This window comes from Rhinolophus ferrumequinum, assembly GCF_004115265.2.
Source record: "Rhinolophus ferrumequinum isolate MPI-CBG mRhiFer1 chromosome 13 unlocalized genomic scaffold, mRhiFer1_v1.p Super_scaffold_3, whole genome shotgun sequence".
Taxonomy (NCBI): Eukaryota; Metazoa; Chordata; class Mammalia; order Chiroptera; family Rhinolophidae; genus Rhinolophus; species Rhinolophus ferrumequinum.
In genome coordinates, this window is record NW_022680356.1 from 1,847,310 (window position 1) to 1,861,133 (window position 13,824).

Below are 13,824 nucleotides of genomic sequence, written 5' to 3' on the forward strand. Positions count from 1 at the left end.
GTTGCAAATGGGTCTGGGGATTTGAGGGGTGGGGAATGAAAATGTTTGGAATTGGATAGTGGTGATGGCTGCACAATTTTGTTAATATGCTAAAAAACACTGAATTGAACTCTTTAACCGGGTGAATTTTATAGTATGTGAATTAGATCTCAATTCTTTAAAGGAGAAAAAAATAAAATTCTTATATCGTAAAAACTTAGTGTAATAAGACAAACAACGCAATAAAAAAATTAGCAAAAGATTTCAAATGACACATCACAGAAGAAGATTTATGAATGCCAATAAGCATATTAAAAGATGCTATAAAAAAAAACAGGGGCCAGCCCGGTGGCTCAGGCGGTTAGAGCTCCATGCTCCTAACTCTGAAGGCTGCCGGTTCGATTCCCACATGGGCCAGTGGGCTCTCAACCACAAGGCTGCCGGTTCAATTCCTCGAGTCCCACAAGGGATGGTGGGCTCCGCCCCCTGCACCTAAGATTGAACATGGCACCTTGAGCTGAGCTGCTGCTGAGCTCCCGGATGGCTCAGTTGGTTGGATGGAGCGCCATCCTCTTAACCACAAGGTTGCCGGTTTCGACTCCCCCAAGGGATGGTGGGCTGCGCCCCCTGCAACTAGCAACGGCAACTGGACCTGGAGCTGAGCTGCGCCCTCCACACTAAGATTGAAAGGACAACAACTTGACTTGGAAAAAAGTCCTGGAAGTACCCACTGTTCCCCAATAAAGTCCTGTTCCCCTTCCCCAATAAAATCTTTAAAAACAAAAAAACCAAATGCTATAAACATCATCAGTCACTAGGAAAATGCAAATTAAAGGTATGCTGAGAAGACCGGCCATAGCAAGTTGTGGCCAGGAGATGGAGCAACAGGAACTCTCATACACTGCTCCGGGGACTATATAAAATGTCACAACCACTTTGGAAAACAGTCTGGCAGTTACCTAAAAACATTTAAACCTATACCTACCACATGACTCATCCATCCCACTTCTAGGTATTTACCTAAACAAACAAAACAAAAACCCTCGAAAACATATTCACACAGAGTTGTACATAGATGTTTATAGCAACTCTATTTGTAACTGCCAAACTTGGAAACCATCCACGTCCCTCAACAAGTGAATGAATAAACAAATAAACTGTGGTGCATTCATTCAATGGAATAATACTTAGCAATATACAGGAATGAAGTATCGATAAACGCAACATAAACAGATTTCAGACTCTTTGTGCTGAGTGAAAGAAGCCATAGTAAAATAGTAAATACTGTGTGTTTCCATTGATATAAAATCCTAGAAAATGGAGGCTGTTTTATGGAGTGGTTGCCTGGGGCCGGGGCTTGGGGAGAATGATAAACGACACAAGGAAACTTCTGTGGGTGATGGAATATTCATTATCTTAATTGTGAGAATGATATCACAGGTGTACACACATCAAAATTGAAGATTGTACATTGGAAATACAGTCCCGATTTCTTAATATGAACAAACAACCAATAACTTTCAGCCATCCAGGGAAAGCCTCTGGTTGAGGGATCTAATAGGAAAAAGCAACTTGGACGACACAAATTATGCAGGAAGAAGAAAGCATTGACAAAAATCACTAACAGCCTTAGAGGGGGAAGAGACGGCACCCATAAAACAAGGCCAGTTACCAGAAAAAGGGAAAATTCAGAAAGCAGCTCTCTTGGGTAATAAAAATAAAAGAGCAGAAATTGAAAATTCAGTATCAGGGTTGGAAGAAAAAGATGAAGAAAACTTCCAGAAAGTAGAGCAAGAAGACAAACAAGTTAAAATCAGGAGGGGAAAAAAAAAAGATAAAGGAAATGAGAGGCTAAGTTCAGGTGATTGAACATCTGAATAACAGAAGGGCCAAAAGAGACAAGAGGGGAAATGAAATAACTCCAGAAAATTCTCCAGCACTGAAAGGCATGTTTGTAAATGAGGGCCCAGTGATAGCACAACAGGTAAAATGACTCAGACGGGAACCAGGAACACAAAGCAGAGCTTGCAAGCTGGAGTCTGAGGATGGGGGAGGCTATACATCACAGATAAAAGATTGGGAACCAAAACATCATCAGACTTTGCCAAAATTCTAAAGGCAAACTGTTTCCAGCTTGTACTTCTGTTGAAATACCAGTAGTCGGCTACTTAGCCAACACGTGAGGATATGAAAAATGTTACCTTCTGTGGATTCTTTCTCCTTTGACAGTTGAGGAAGACAGGAAGGATGGGACGCAGAGGACACGGTTGGACATGGAAGGACCCCAGGCGAAGGGGGAGGGAGATCTCAGGTGCCAGATGGGCACCAAGCCCAGCGCCACCTGCCCAGACTTCCTCATGGAGGAGAAACCTGACATCTGAGTGCTGAATATAGAGAGATCCAAGGGGCACAGAGGGTGGACCAAACGAAATACCGAGTCACGCTGGGAAAACAGAAAGATGTGCAAGAAAGAGGTGTTCCTGGTTCCTTGTCTTGTCTGTGAATAGCGTTTCCTTGCTCATCACAACGTAAATGCTAAGGAACGGTATAAGCAAAATTCGATGTAGCGATTTCGGGAGGATGAGGGGATGGGAAGGGCGGAGGAGGGCGAAGGAGAAGGATTTTCATGTGAATGGGTAATGTAAGCACATCGTTTGTAGACCTGGAGGGAAATACAGGACACTCCCCGTGAAAGGTAAAGCTGGCTGCCCCAGGGAAGGGGAAGTGGACGAGGACAGGCTTTCACAACAAAAAGAACAATTTGACTTTTTAAACTGTCTGCACGTGTGCTTAGGGAGAACCACAATGAAGGATTTATACACGTGTAAGAATAGAAAAAGACTTTCTCTGGCTTGTAAAGATGGTAGACCAGTTTTCTTTACATTTTTATGTATAGAAAGCATTACCTTTTCAATCACCTAATTATTATTTTGGAAAACAAAAGGGTATGAAGGTGAAGTCCAAAAGCGTGTCAAGAATGCACTCAGTGATGAACCAACACGATGCTGGTTTCGGTACGTTCCAGACTGTCTGGTGGTGATGTCACACAGGCCTGGCTTTCCTGGCTCCAGGGCTGCCGGATTCTACGGAAAGTCATCAGGTACATAGTAGGCCTTTGTAATTCCTTGCTGAGTATCACTGCATCGTGCCTTCTTCATGAGGTACAGAAATACAGCAGGTAAGAGTCCTAACAGGATTGGGACCTCACGCAGCTGGGCCCCTCGCTTGGCCTACCAGGCTCAGCGGAATCTGGGGGTGACACACATCCCTAGACTGGGAACTGGCTGGGCCACCAGGAGCAGGAAGGCTGAGGAGGAGGCAGCCTACCTGTGGGCACCTGTCTCCCGCAGCCCGGTGACCGGCTGGGAGCCTGACAGTCTCCCACTTGCCTTCAGCCCACTCTTCCCGGAGCCCACTATGTGCCCACACAGGTTGTGCTCATCTGACCTACTTCTCCCGCATTTATTCATAGGTCTCAAGGCCAAATCTTTGGGCCCAGACCCACAGTGAACCCTTGGTTTTTCTGAGCTGTGACATCCATCCAGCAGCCCAGGTAGCCTGAGAGGTGCCTGGCAGGTGGCATAGCACTGCCCCCTGCTGTCGCCCCACGGATGCTACAGGACAGGCGACAGCAGACTGAAGTCTTTCTGGACTCCATCAGCGGCCATTTTTTTTTTTTTTGAAAAGCCATTCTTAAACTGTGTTCTCTGAGATCTCCCCTTGCTATGCATTAAATTGTGTCCCCTCAAAATCTATATGATGAAGTCCTAACCCCCAGAACAACAGAATGTGACCTTATTGGAAACAGTGTCACCGCAGATATAATTAGGTAAGACGATACTGGGACAGAGTGGGCCTCCAATCCAACTTGACAGGTGTCCTTACAAAGAGGGACATTTGGACACAGGCATGCACACAGGGGGACCATGTGGATATGGAGGCAAGAAACACCGAAAGTGCCACCAACCCTCAGGAGCTCAGAGAGGCCTGGAACAGACGCTCCCTCAGAGCCTCAGAAGTAGCCCAGCTTGCGTCACCTTGACCACAGCCCCGAGCTGGAAGACGATACATTTCTGTGTGAGCCACTCAGTTAGTGGTACTTGGTCATAGTGTGTATAGAGCATATAATATGTATTATACACATGGATTGAGGTTTGCAAAACAAGTTGTTTACTAGTAGGGACAGGACTCTGGCCACACATGTGTGAGACTGTAAAGAGTGAAGTAAAAAACATGTTTTTGTGTGAAACTGAACATAACAAAATTGAGTGATAAACACATTCACCAGACAACTTCTGGTTCTCACCTAAGAAGTAAACAAGTCCAAGGAAAAGAGGATAAAAGCAGAACTCCAGAGCAATGCCATGAGCAGTCCAACTGGGCGCTCCGGCTAAGACCCTCTGCGAGGCTCCGAGCCAGACACTCTGGAATCATCTCCGGGATGTCTGTCTGGGTGACCCGACAGAGTCCCCTGCGAGGTACAAGCCGTGATATTCCAGGACTCTCCGAAGCTCTTCCCTGCAAGACCAGCTCGCCTCAGACCCGTCGGGGGCCCAGTCACCTCTCCCGGACCAGGGACCTTCTCCATCCCAATTGACTCTGGGACTCGGTTCCTTATTAAATTCTGTTCTATTCTGTATAACCTTCTGCGCTTTCCAGAGCATTGGCCTCTGGAGGGACATTGGTTCCCAAAGAAAGCTGTTACTCACTCTATCTGAACCTGTGTGCCGGGACTTTGTTCCTCACTCAGGTCACGAGTACCACGTAGGGACGTAGGGCCCTGCCGAGGGGTTAATGTCCCCTTGGCTTTCAGGAAGAGACTGAAATGTAGCGACTGCCCTTACAGGCGCTCACAACATAGTGGCCCCAGCAAACTTGAGTATCTGCTGGCATTTTTGCCTTTTTGACTGAAACCTGAGTCTTTGAAGTGATGCATTTCAAGTTGTAGGTATGTCTTAGCTGTAATTTGGCAAAGTGTGCCAGTTGACCCCATTTCCACTCTCTCCTTCTGCCTCAGCAAAATTACTTCTGGATTTTAACTGGGCACATGGCTGCTCCAAGTATAGACTATTTCTCAGCAGCTGGGTGTGACCTTTCGACTAAGTTCTGGCCCACAAGGCACTGAGGACACAGCAGGCAACCAGCAGGTAACAGCCCCGTTTTCATGGTGCTCACCTGCCAGAGAGTGGTCGGATCTGGGCCCGGGCCCCACATTTTCGGAAGGGCCTAGAGGAACTCCAGTATACGAGGTCTGACAATTAAGTTTGCGAACTTGTCTCCGTGTATTTACATTGGCAGCACTGTACAAACAGCTCGGTAAGGTTTTACCCTCATCTACCATCACCCTCCCCCTTACTCTCTGGTAACCACTAAACAATTGTCTGTGTCTATGAGTTTTTGTCTCTTCATTTGTTTGTCTTATTCTTTTGTTGTTTTCAGTTTTGTATACCATACATCAATGAAATCATATGGTTCTCGACTTTTTCTGTCTGATTTATTTTGCTCAGCATAAATAATCTCAAGATCCATCCATGTTGTTGCAAATAGTACTATTTCAGCTTTTCTTATGGCAGAATAGTATTCCATTGTGTATATATACCACAACTTCTTTATCCAATCATCTATCGAAGGACACTTTCGTTGTTTCCATGTCTTGGACACCATAAATAAAGCTGCAATGAACATTGGAGCACACGTGTCTTTATAGATAAATGTTTTCAAATTTTTGGGGTAGATACCCAGGAAAGGGATTGCTGGGTCATATGGTAATTCTATTCTTAATTTTTTGAGGAACCTCCACACTGCCTTCCATAACAGCTGCACCAGTCTGCATTCCCACCAACAGTGTATGAGGGTTCCTTTTTCTCCACAGCCTCTCCAACACTTGTTACTATTTGTCTTGTTGATGATAGCCATTCTGACTGGGGTGAGGTGATATCTCATTGTGGTTTTTATTTGCATTTCTCTGATGATTAGTGACGTTGAACCTTTTTTCATATATCTATCGGCCATTTGTATGTCTTCTTTGGAGAAATGTCTATTCAGGTCCTCTGCCCATTTTTTAATTGGATTGTTTGGTTTTCGTTGTTGTTGTTGAGTTGCATGAGTTCCTTATATATTTTGGATATTAGCCCCTTATCGAAGGCATTGTTTGCAAACATCTCCCATTCAGTTGGTTGCCTCTTTATTTTGTCAATGTTTTCTTTTGCTGTGCAGAAGCTTTTTAGTTTGATATAGTCCCACTCATTTATTTTAGCTTTTACTTCCCTTGCCTTTGGGGTCAAATTCAGAAAATCCTCTTTGAACCCAAGGTCCATTAAGTTCAGTACCTATGTTTTCTTCTATGCTGTTTATTGTTTCAGGTCTTATGTTTAGGTCTTTGATCCATTTTGAGCTAATTTTGGTACATGGTGACAGATAGCAGTCCAGTTTCATTCTTTTGCACATGGCTTTCTAATTCTCCCTGCACCATTTGTTGAAGAGGCTGTCTTTTCTCCATTGTGTGTTTTTGGCTTCTTTGTCGAAAATTATCTGTCCATATTTATGTGGGTTTATTTCTGGGTTTTCAATTCTATTCCATTGGTGTGTGTGTCAGTTTTCTGCCAATACCATACTGTTTTGATTATTGTTGCCCTGTAGTACAAGCTGAAGTCAGGGAGTGTGATACCTCCAGCATTGTTCTTTTTTTTTAGGATTGCTTTGGCTATTCGGGGTCTTTTGTGGTTCTATACAAATGTGATGATTTTTTGTTCTATTTCTTTAAAAAATGCCATTGGGATTTTGATGAGAATTGTATTAAACTTGTATATTGCTTTGGGTAATATGGCCATTTTAATTATGTTGATTCTTCCAATCCATGAACACAGAATATCTTTCCATTTCTTTGTGTCTTCTTCAAATTCTTTTAAAAATGTCTTATAGTTTTCAGTGTATGTCTTTCACATCTTTGGTTAAGTTTATTCCTAGCTGTTTTACTCTTTTTGTTGCAATTGCAAAACGAATTTTTTTTTATTTCATTTTCTGCGATTTAATTGTTAGTATATAGGAATGCAATGGATTTTTGTACATTGATTTTGTAGCCAGCAACTTTACTGTATTCGTTTGTTTCTAATAGCTTTTGGTGGAGTCTTTAAGGTTTTCTATATATAGCATCATATCATCTGCAAAAAGTGACAATTTAACTTCTTCATTCCCAAGTTGGATACCTTTTATTTCTTTCCCAACACTATCTTGAAAAGCAGAGGTGATAGGGGACAACCCTATCATGTTCTTGAACATAGAGCAAAGGGCTTCAGTTTTTCACCGTTAATTATGAGATTAGCTGAGGGTTTGTCATATATGGCCTTTGTTATGTTAAGGTATTTTCCTTCTATACCTATTTTATTAAGTGTTTTAATCATAAATGGATGTTGTATCTTGTCAAATGCTTTTTCTGTATCTGTTGATATAATCATATGATTTTTGTCCTTTTTGTTTATGTGGTGTATCACATTCATCGATTTGCGGATGTTGAACCATCCTTGTGCCCCGGGGATGAACCCCACTTGGTCATGATGAATAACCTTTTTAATGCATTTGTTTTATTCAATTTGTTAGAATTTTGTTTAGGATTTTTGCATCTGTATTCATCAGAGATATTGGTCTGTAGTTTTCTTTTTGTGTGTTATCCTTACCAGTTTTTGGTATCAGGTTAATGGTGGCCTCATAAAATGAGTTAGGGAGTATTGTCTCTTCTTCAATTTTTTGGAAGAGTTTGAGCAGGACTGGTATTAGATCCACTTTGAAGGTTTGGTAGAATGTACTAGTGAAGCCATCTGGTCCTGGACATTTGCTGTTGGGAAGGTTTCGGATGACTGATTCAATTTCCTTACAGTTGATTGGTCTATTTAGATTTTCCAATTCTTTGTGATTCAGCCTAGGAAGGCTGTATGTTTCTAAGAACATGTCCATTTCTTCTAGGTTATTGAATTTGGTGGCATATAATCCTTTATTGTATTCTTGGATGATCCTTTGTATTTCTGTGGCATCCGTGATAACTTCCCCTCTTTCATTTCTGATTTTATCTGTGTCTTTTCTCTTTTTGTCTTAGTGAGTCTAGCCAAGGGTTTGCCAATTTTATTTATCTTTTCAAAGAACCAGCCCCTTGTTGCATTATTTTTTTCTATTGTTCTCTATTTTGTTCTCTATTTCATTTAGTTCTGTTCTGATTTTTATTATTTCCTTCCTTCTGCTGACTTCGTGTTTCACTTGTTCTTTTTCTAGTTCTTTAAGGTGTACTGTGAGGTTATTTATCTGGGATTTTCTTCTTTCTTGAGATACGCCTGTAATGATATAAATTTCCCTCTTAACACTGCTTTCGCTGCATCCCTAAAATTTTGGTAGAATGTATTTTCATTGTCATTTGTTTCTATGTATCTTTTAATCTCTTATTTCTTTTTTCTTCTTTAACCCAGTTGTTCTTTAAAAGTATGTTGTTTAATTTCCACATATTTGTGGGTTTTTTCCTGCTTTCTTTTAGCAGTTGATATCCAATTTCAAAGCCTTGTGATCAGAGAATGCTTGAGATGATTTCAATCTTCTTAAATTTGCTGAGGCTAGTTTTGTCCCAATATATAGTCTATCCTTGAGACTGTTCCATGTACACTAGAAAAGAATGTATAGTCTGATGTTGTAGGATGAAGTGCTCTATAAATGTCAATTATGTCCATTTAATCTAATGTGTCATTTAGGGCTGCTATTTCATTATTTATTTTCTGTTTGGATGATCTATCCATAGCTATCAATGATGCATTTATGTCCCCTAGTGTAATTGTGTTTTGGTCAATTTCTCCTTTTAGTTCTGTTAATAGTTGCTTTGTGTATTTCGGTGCTCCCTGATTGGGGGCATAAATATTGATGACTGTTATGTCTTCTTGTTGTATAGTCTCCTTTATTATTATGAAATGTCCATCTTTGTCTCGTTACCTTTTTTATCCTGAAGTCTGTTTCATCTGATAGCAGTATGACCGCACCTGATTTTCTCTGGATACCATTTACTTGGAGTGTCAATTGCCACCCTTTCACTTTGAGTCTATATTTGTCCTTGTAGCTGAGATGTGTTTCTTGGAGGTAGCATATGATTGGGTTTAGTTTTTTGAGCCAATCTGCTACTCTGTGCCTTTTTATTGGTGAGTTCAGTCATTTACATTTAGGGTGATTATTGATAGATGAGAATTTCCTATCATTCTCCCTCTGGTTTTCTGGTAGAATGTTTCTCCATTGTTTCTTTGCCTTTTTGTTGCTGGCTGTTATTTCAGTGTGGTGGTATTCTATGATTTTTCTATTTCTTTCTTTTTTTTATGTTATATATTTCAGTTCTGGATTTTTTTTTTGAGTGTTTACCATTAAGTTTATGTAAAAGAAAGTTTCATTTTTAGAGTATTCCATTTTCTTCAGTATGCTTACATTCTCCACTCTCTTGTGCCAGTTCAGACCTTTACTCTCTCCCTTTATGTTTTTGTTGTCACAAATTATCCCTATTTATGCTGTGAGTTGATTTCTGTGCTGCAGTAGCAAGTTGTCTTTTTCCTCTTTTTTTAAAGTGTTTTTTTTTTCTTCTTTACCCTGTATTTTATGTTTAAGTGTATAATGTCCTATTTGGTGTAGGGGTTGCCATTTCATGCTTGTCTGTAATACTACTCATGGTTTTGTATTCTTTTTGTTTGTTTGTTTCAGGTTAAATAGCCTCCTTCAGTTTTTCTTGTAGTGCAGGTCGTGTGTTAGAAAATTACCTCAGCATCTGTGTGTCTGGAAAGGTCTTTATTCCTCCTTTATATCTAAAGGATATCTTTGCTGGATATATTATTTATGGCTCATAATTTCTCTCTTTCAATAGTTTGAATATTTGATTCCACTCCCTCCTGGCTTGTAGAGTTTCTACTGAAAAATCTGCTGATAATCTAATGGGCTTTCGCTTGTAGGTTACAGTTTTCTTTTCCCTGGCTGCCTTGCAGATTCTTTGTCATTAATTTTTGATAGTTTCAATACAATGTGCCTTGGAGAAGGCCTGTTGGGATTTAGGTAATTAGGTGTTCTATTTGCTTGTTGGATTCGAGTATCCAGTTCTTTCCACAAGTTTGGGAAGTTCCCGTCGACTATTTGTTTGAACATACTGTTCCCTTCTTTTCTTGTCCTTCTGGTATGCCCATTATTCTTACAGTGTTCTTTCTGATGGAGTCAGAAAGTTTTGTAGAGTTCTTTCATTTCTTTTAACTCTCAAGTCTCTCTCTTCTTCCATCTGTGTCATTTCCAGATTTCTATCTTCAATGTCACTGATTCCTCCATCTGGTCAACTCTATTACTTAAGCTAGCTATTTCATTCTTCATTTCTTTTAGGGATCTTAATCTCCAGAAATTCTATTTGGTTCTTTTTTAAAATTTCAATCTTTTTTGTAAAATGTTCATTTTGTTCTTTGATTGTGTTTCTGGGTTCATTAAACTGCCTGTCTGTATTTTCTTGCATCTTGTTGAGTTTTTTAAGAACTGCAATATTGAATTCTGTCATTTAAGTCACATATTTCCATGTCTTTTAAGTTCATTTTTCTGGAGACATCATTTTCTTTCTAAGCTGTCTTGTTACTTTGATTATTCATGCAAATTAATGAATTACAATTTCTCTTCCTAGGCATCTACAGGAGTGGGTTCTGCAAGAGGTTGATAGAAGAGGTCTTTCGTTTGCTTTCTAGTAGGTGTTGGTAGGATATTTTTCTCTCCAACTGCAGGCTTTTATTCTCTCACACTGTAGTGTTATAGTTTCTCTGCACTGTTCCAGCTTCTTACACAAGGGGATTCCCTGGAAGGTGGGCTTCTCCTCTGTGAATAGGTCACCTGGGTCACAGGGCACCACCTCCACGGGGGGCATGTGGAGAACTTCTGAAGTTCCAAAGCTCTTCCTGCACCAGTTTCAGAGCCTGTTTCAGCAGCTGTTTACTCCTACAGGAATCCACCCAGATAGGTGGGGACAGGGGCAGGGTGGGTTGTGAGAGGTGACCCAGAGCAATGGCAGGGTGGGTTGGCAGAGGTGACCCAGGCAGCACAGCCAGTCCTGCACCCATGGCTCCCCCTTCACCAGAACTAGTGGGGCTGAGTACACGGCTGCGGGCTGCAGTTCTCAGAACTGCAAATATTCTGTTCTTTTGATCTGACACTGCTACCTTTCCGCTTCTAGCACTGGGAGGGTGGGGGCAGGGCGAGCTCTCGGACGATGGGGAGGCGTCAGCTAGTCTCCGTGCCTAAGGCTTCTGTCCTCTGCTCAGCTGTGAGGGCTTAAACCACCATTTTCACCCTTCTTTCCTCAGTCTTTGCTCCGAGGTCTCCGCCGTAAGTATTGGGTTCAACCGTGTTATATGCTGATCCCTCAGGCGGGACTGTGAGCCATAAGGAGAGCGCTAGCAGTCCAAATGCTTCCTTCTCTTGGGACTGTGATAGCTCTGGAATGCAGGGAGCTGGAGCTCTGAGCTCCAGTCTGCTCCTGAGCCGGCATGGCCTGCGTCTCTGCACTTCTCGCTTCCCTCCTCCCCTGCTCGCCCAGTTTGCCCACCTTTAGATGATTTCCATTACATGCCTTAGTCTTGCCTGTCTGCTGCACATTGAGTCCTTTGTGGAATTATAGTTGTTCAATTTGTTGTAAATTCCAAGGGAGATTTCAGGAGGCTCACCCCATCCCGCCATTTTTATGATGTAAGAATCTTGAACATTTTTTAAATGTATTTGTGGGCCATAATCAACCATGAGGCTGTAAGAGCAACTTACAGGGGTCCTTTTAGAACGATGCTCTATCAAGTACCCACTGAGGTTGGCAGAACAAGCACATTTTACATTAAAGTCACTTCCATCCATGGGTTATATAATTTTTTACACACTTTCAAGTTTACTTATTAGAAATCAGAATTCTCAGATTTTATGAAGAGTATTTTCATTTTCAAAAGGATTTCCAGACTCCTGTCCTACGACACTGGGTACAGACAGGTTACTGTGTAATTCACATTTTTAGAAAATGCTACCTCAATATGTCCCCAAGAATACCACCCTCTCCCTTCACACTAACCCATGTGCCACAGTACTGGTGCACATCCTCAAGTTTTCAGGAAATATGTATGCTTCCGATACTCCTCGGAGCACTGTCAAACTGACAATTACATGATGGAACTAGGGGTTAAGGGGGAGGTAAAACCATGTGAAATTTATAGTAACAGAGATCGATAAAAAGGAAGCTTATGATCCAGGTTCCAACATAACTGGCCTGGGAAGGAATTCACAGCATTTATGAGAAACTGAGTCTGAAGTCATAGAGGTGTCTTTGGAGAGGTCAAAGCTAGGCCTGCATCCTAGCTCCATCACTCCTGTGACCTCTCACCTTTATAACGGGACAGCAACATACTCATGGGGCTGTTGTAGGATGACATGAGTGCCTGCTTGAAAGCATGGTGTCTGACGCAGCAAATGCTCAGTAATGGTAGCGATATTAGCTGATCCAAGCACAACATAAGCCAACAGTGTGATAAGTCTGGTGACAAATGAACATCTTAGCTTACATTAGTGATATGCAGATCCAGGGCGATGGCTGCTTGTTCTGTGCCCTTTTGATTGCAGTAACATTGCACACTTCAGACCCTAGCAATTCTGGTGATCGTCAGGGATGGGGTTCCAGGCGCAGACAAGTTTGAGAACTGATGCCCACACTGCACTAGCTGAAGGACCTTAGCTGCTTAGCTGCTGTTGATTGAAGACAAAAACGCGACAGGATACATAACTGGATCCTGGATTTGGGGGAGGGGGTGCTAGGAAAAGTCCTTTGGGGGCAACTGGAGAAATTTTAACATGGACTGAATTATTAGACATTATCAGTGCTAATGGGAGTGTGGTTACACACAATGTCCTTATTATAAAAGAGGAAGCTCAAATGTTTAGGGGTGACATATGTTTGCAACTTACTTTCAAATGGTTTTGAAAAAGCGTATTAGTCTACTTGAGCCGCCATAATAAAGTCACATTGACTTAACAGAAATTTCTCACATTTCTACAGGCTAAAAGCCCAAGATCAAGGTGCCGGCTGATTATTCCTGATGAGAGCTGTCCCTCTGATGAAGCTTGCCTGTGTCCTCACATGCTGGAGCTGGAGAACAAGCCAGCCTCTGGTGTCACTTACAAGGGCACTGATCCATCATGGGGGCTGCACCCTCAGATTTCATCTAACCCTCATCACCTCCCAACGGCCCCACCTCCAATGCCATCAGTGGGGGTGAAGGACTCAGCATGTGAATTTTAGGGGACACAGTTCAGTCCGTAGCAAAGTGTATGTAGAGAAATAAACGCATACACTACAGCAAGTTAACTGCCTGCAAAGGTAGGGGGAGGGGTACACAAGGTTTTCTTATTATTTTCAGCTTTTCAATATATATGAAAAATGTCCAAGTAAAAAGTGGGAGGAGTCTTGAAGCTGCTGGTGGCATAAAGCCTGGGAAAAGCTGAGGGTCTCATGAGCACTGTCTTCAAGAATGTGAAGAGCTAGACCATGGCAGCATTGTCCCTGCTACTCCAGGGACAGCGCAGACTCACTGGCAGATGGACGGAGGCACCTCTAGTCTCAGCGTGAGGACTTCCTGAGCCACAGCTGCGGGGCACCAGGCGTGTTGCTCTGGGTGACAGCTCAGCTGCCCTGAGTCAGCGTCCCGCGGGGCCTGGGGGACCACGCCAGGGACGCTTGCAGGGGGGCCACGCCAGGGACGCTTGCAGGGGGGCCGAACAGCTGGCTCTCAAAATTTATGATTATGCAGAATTTTAGATTACACCCACGAGCGTACGACG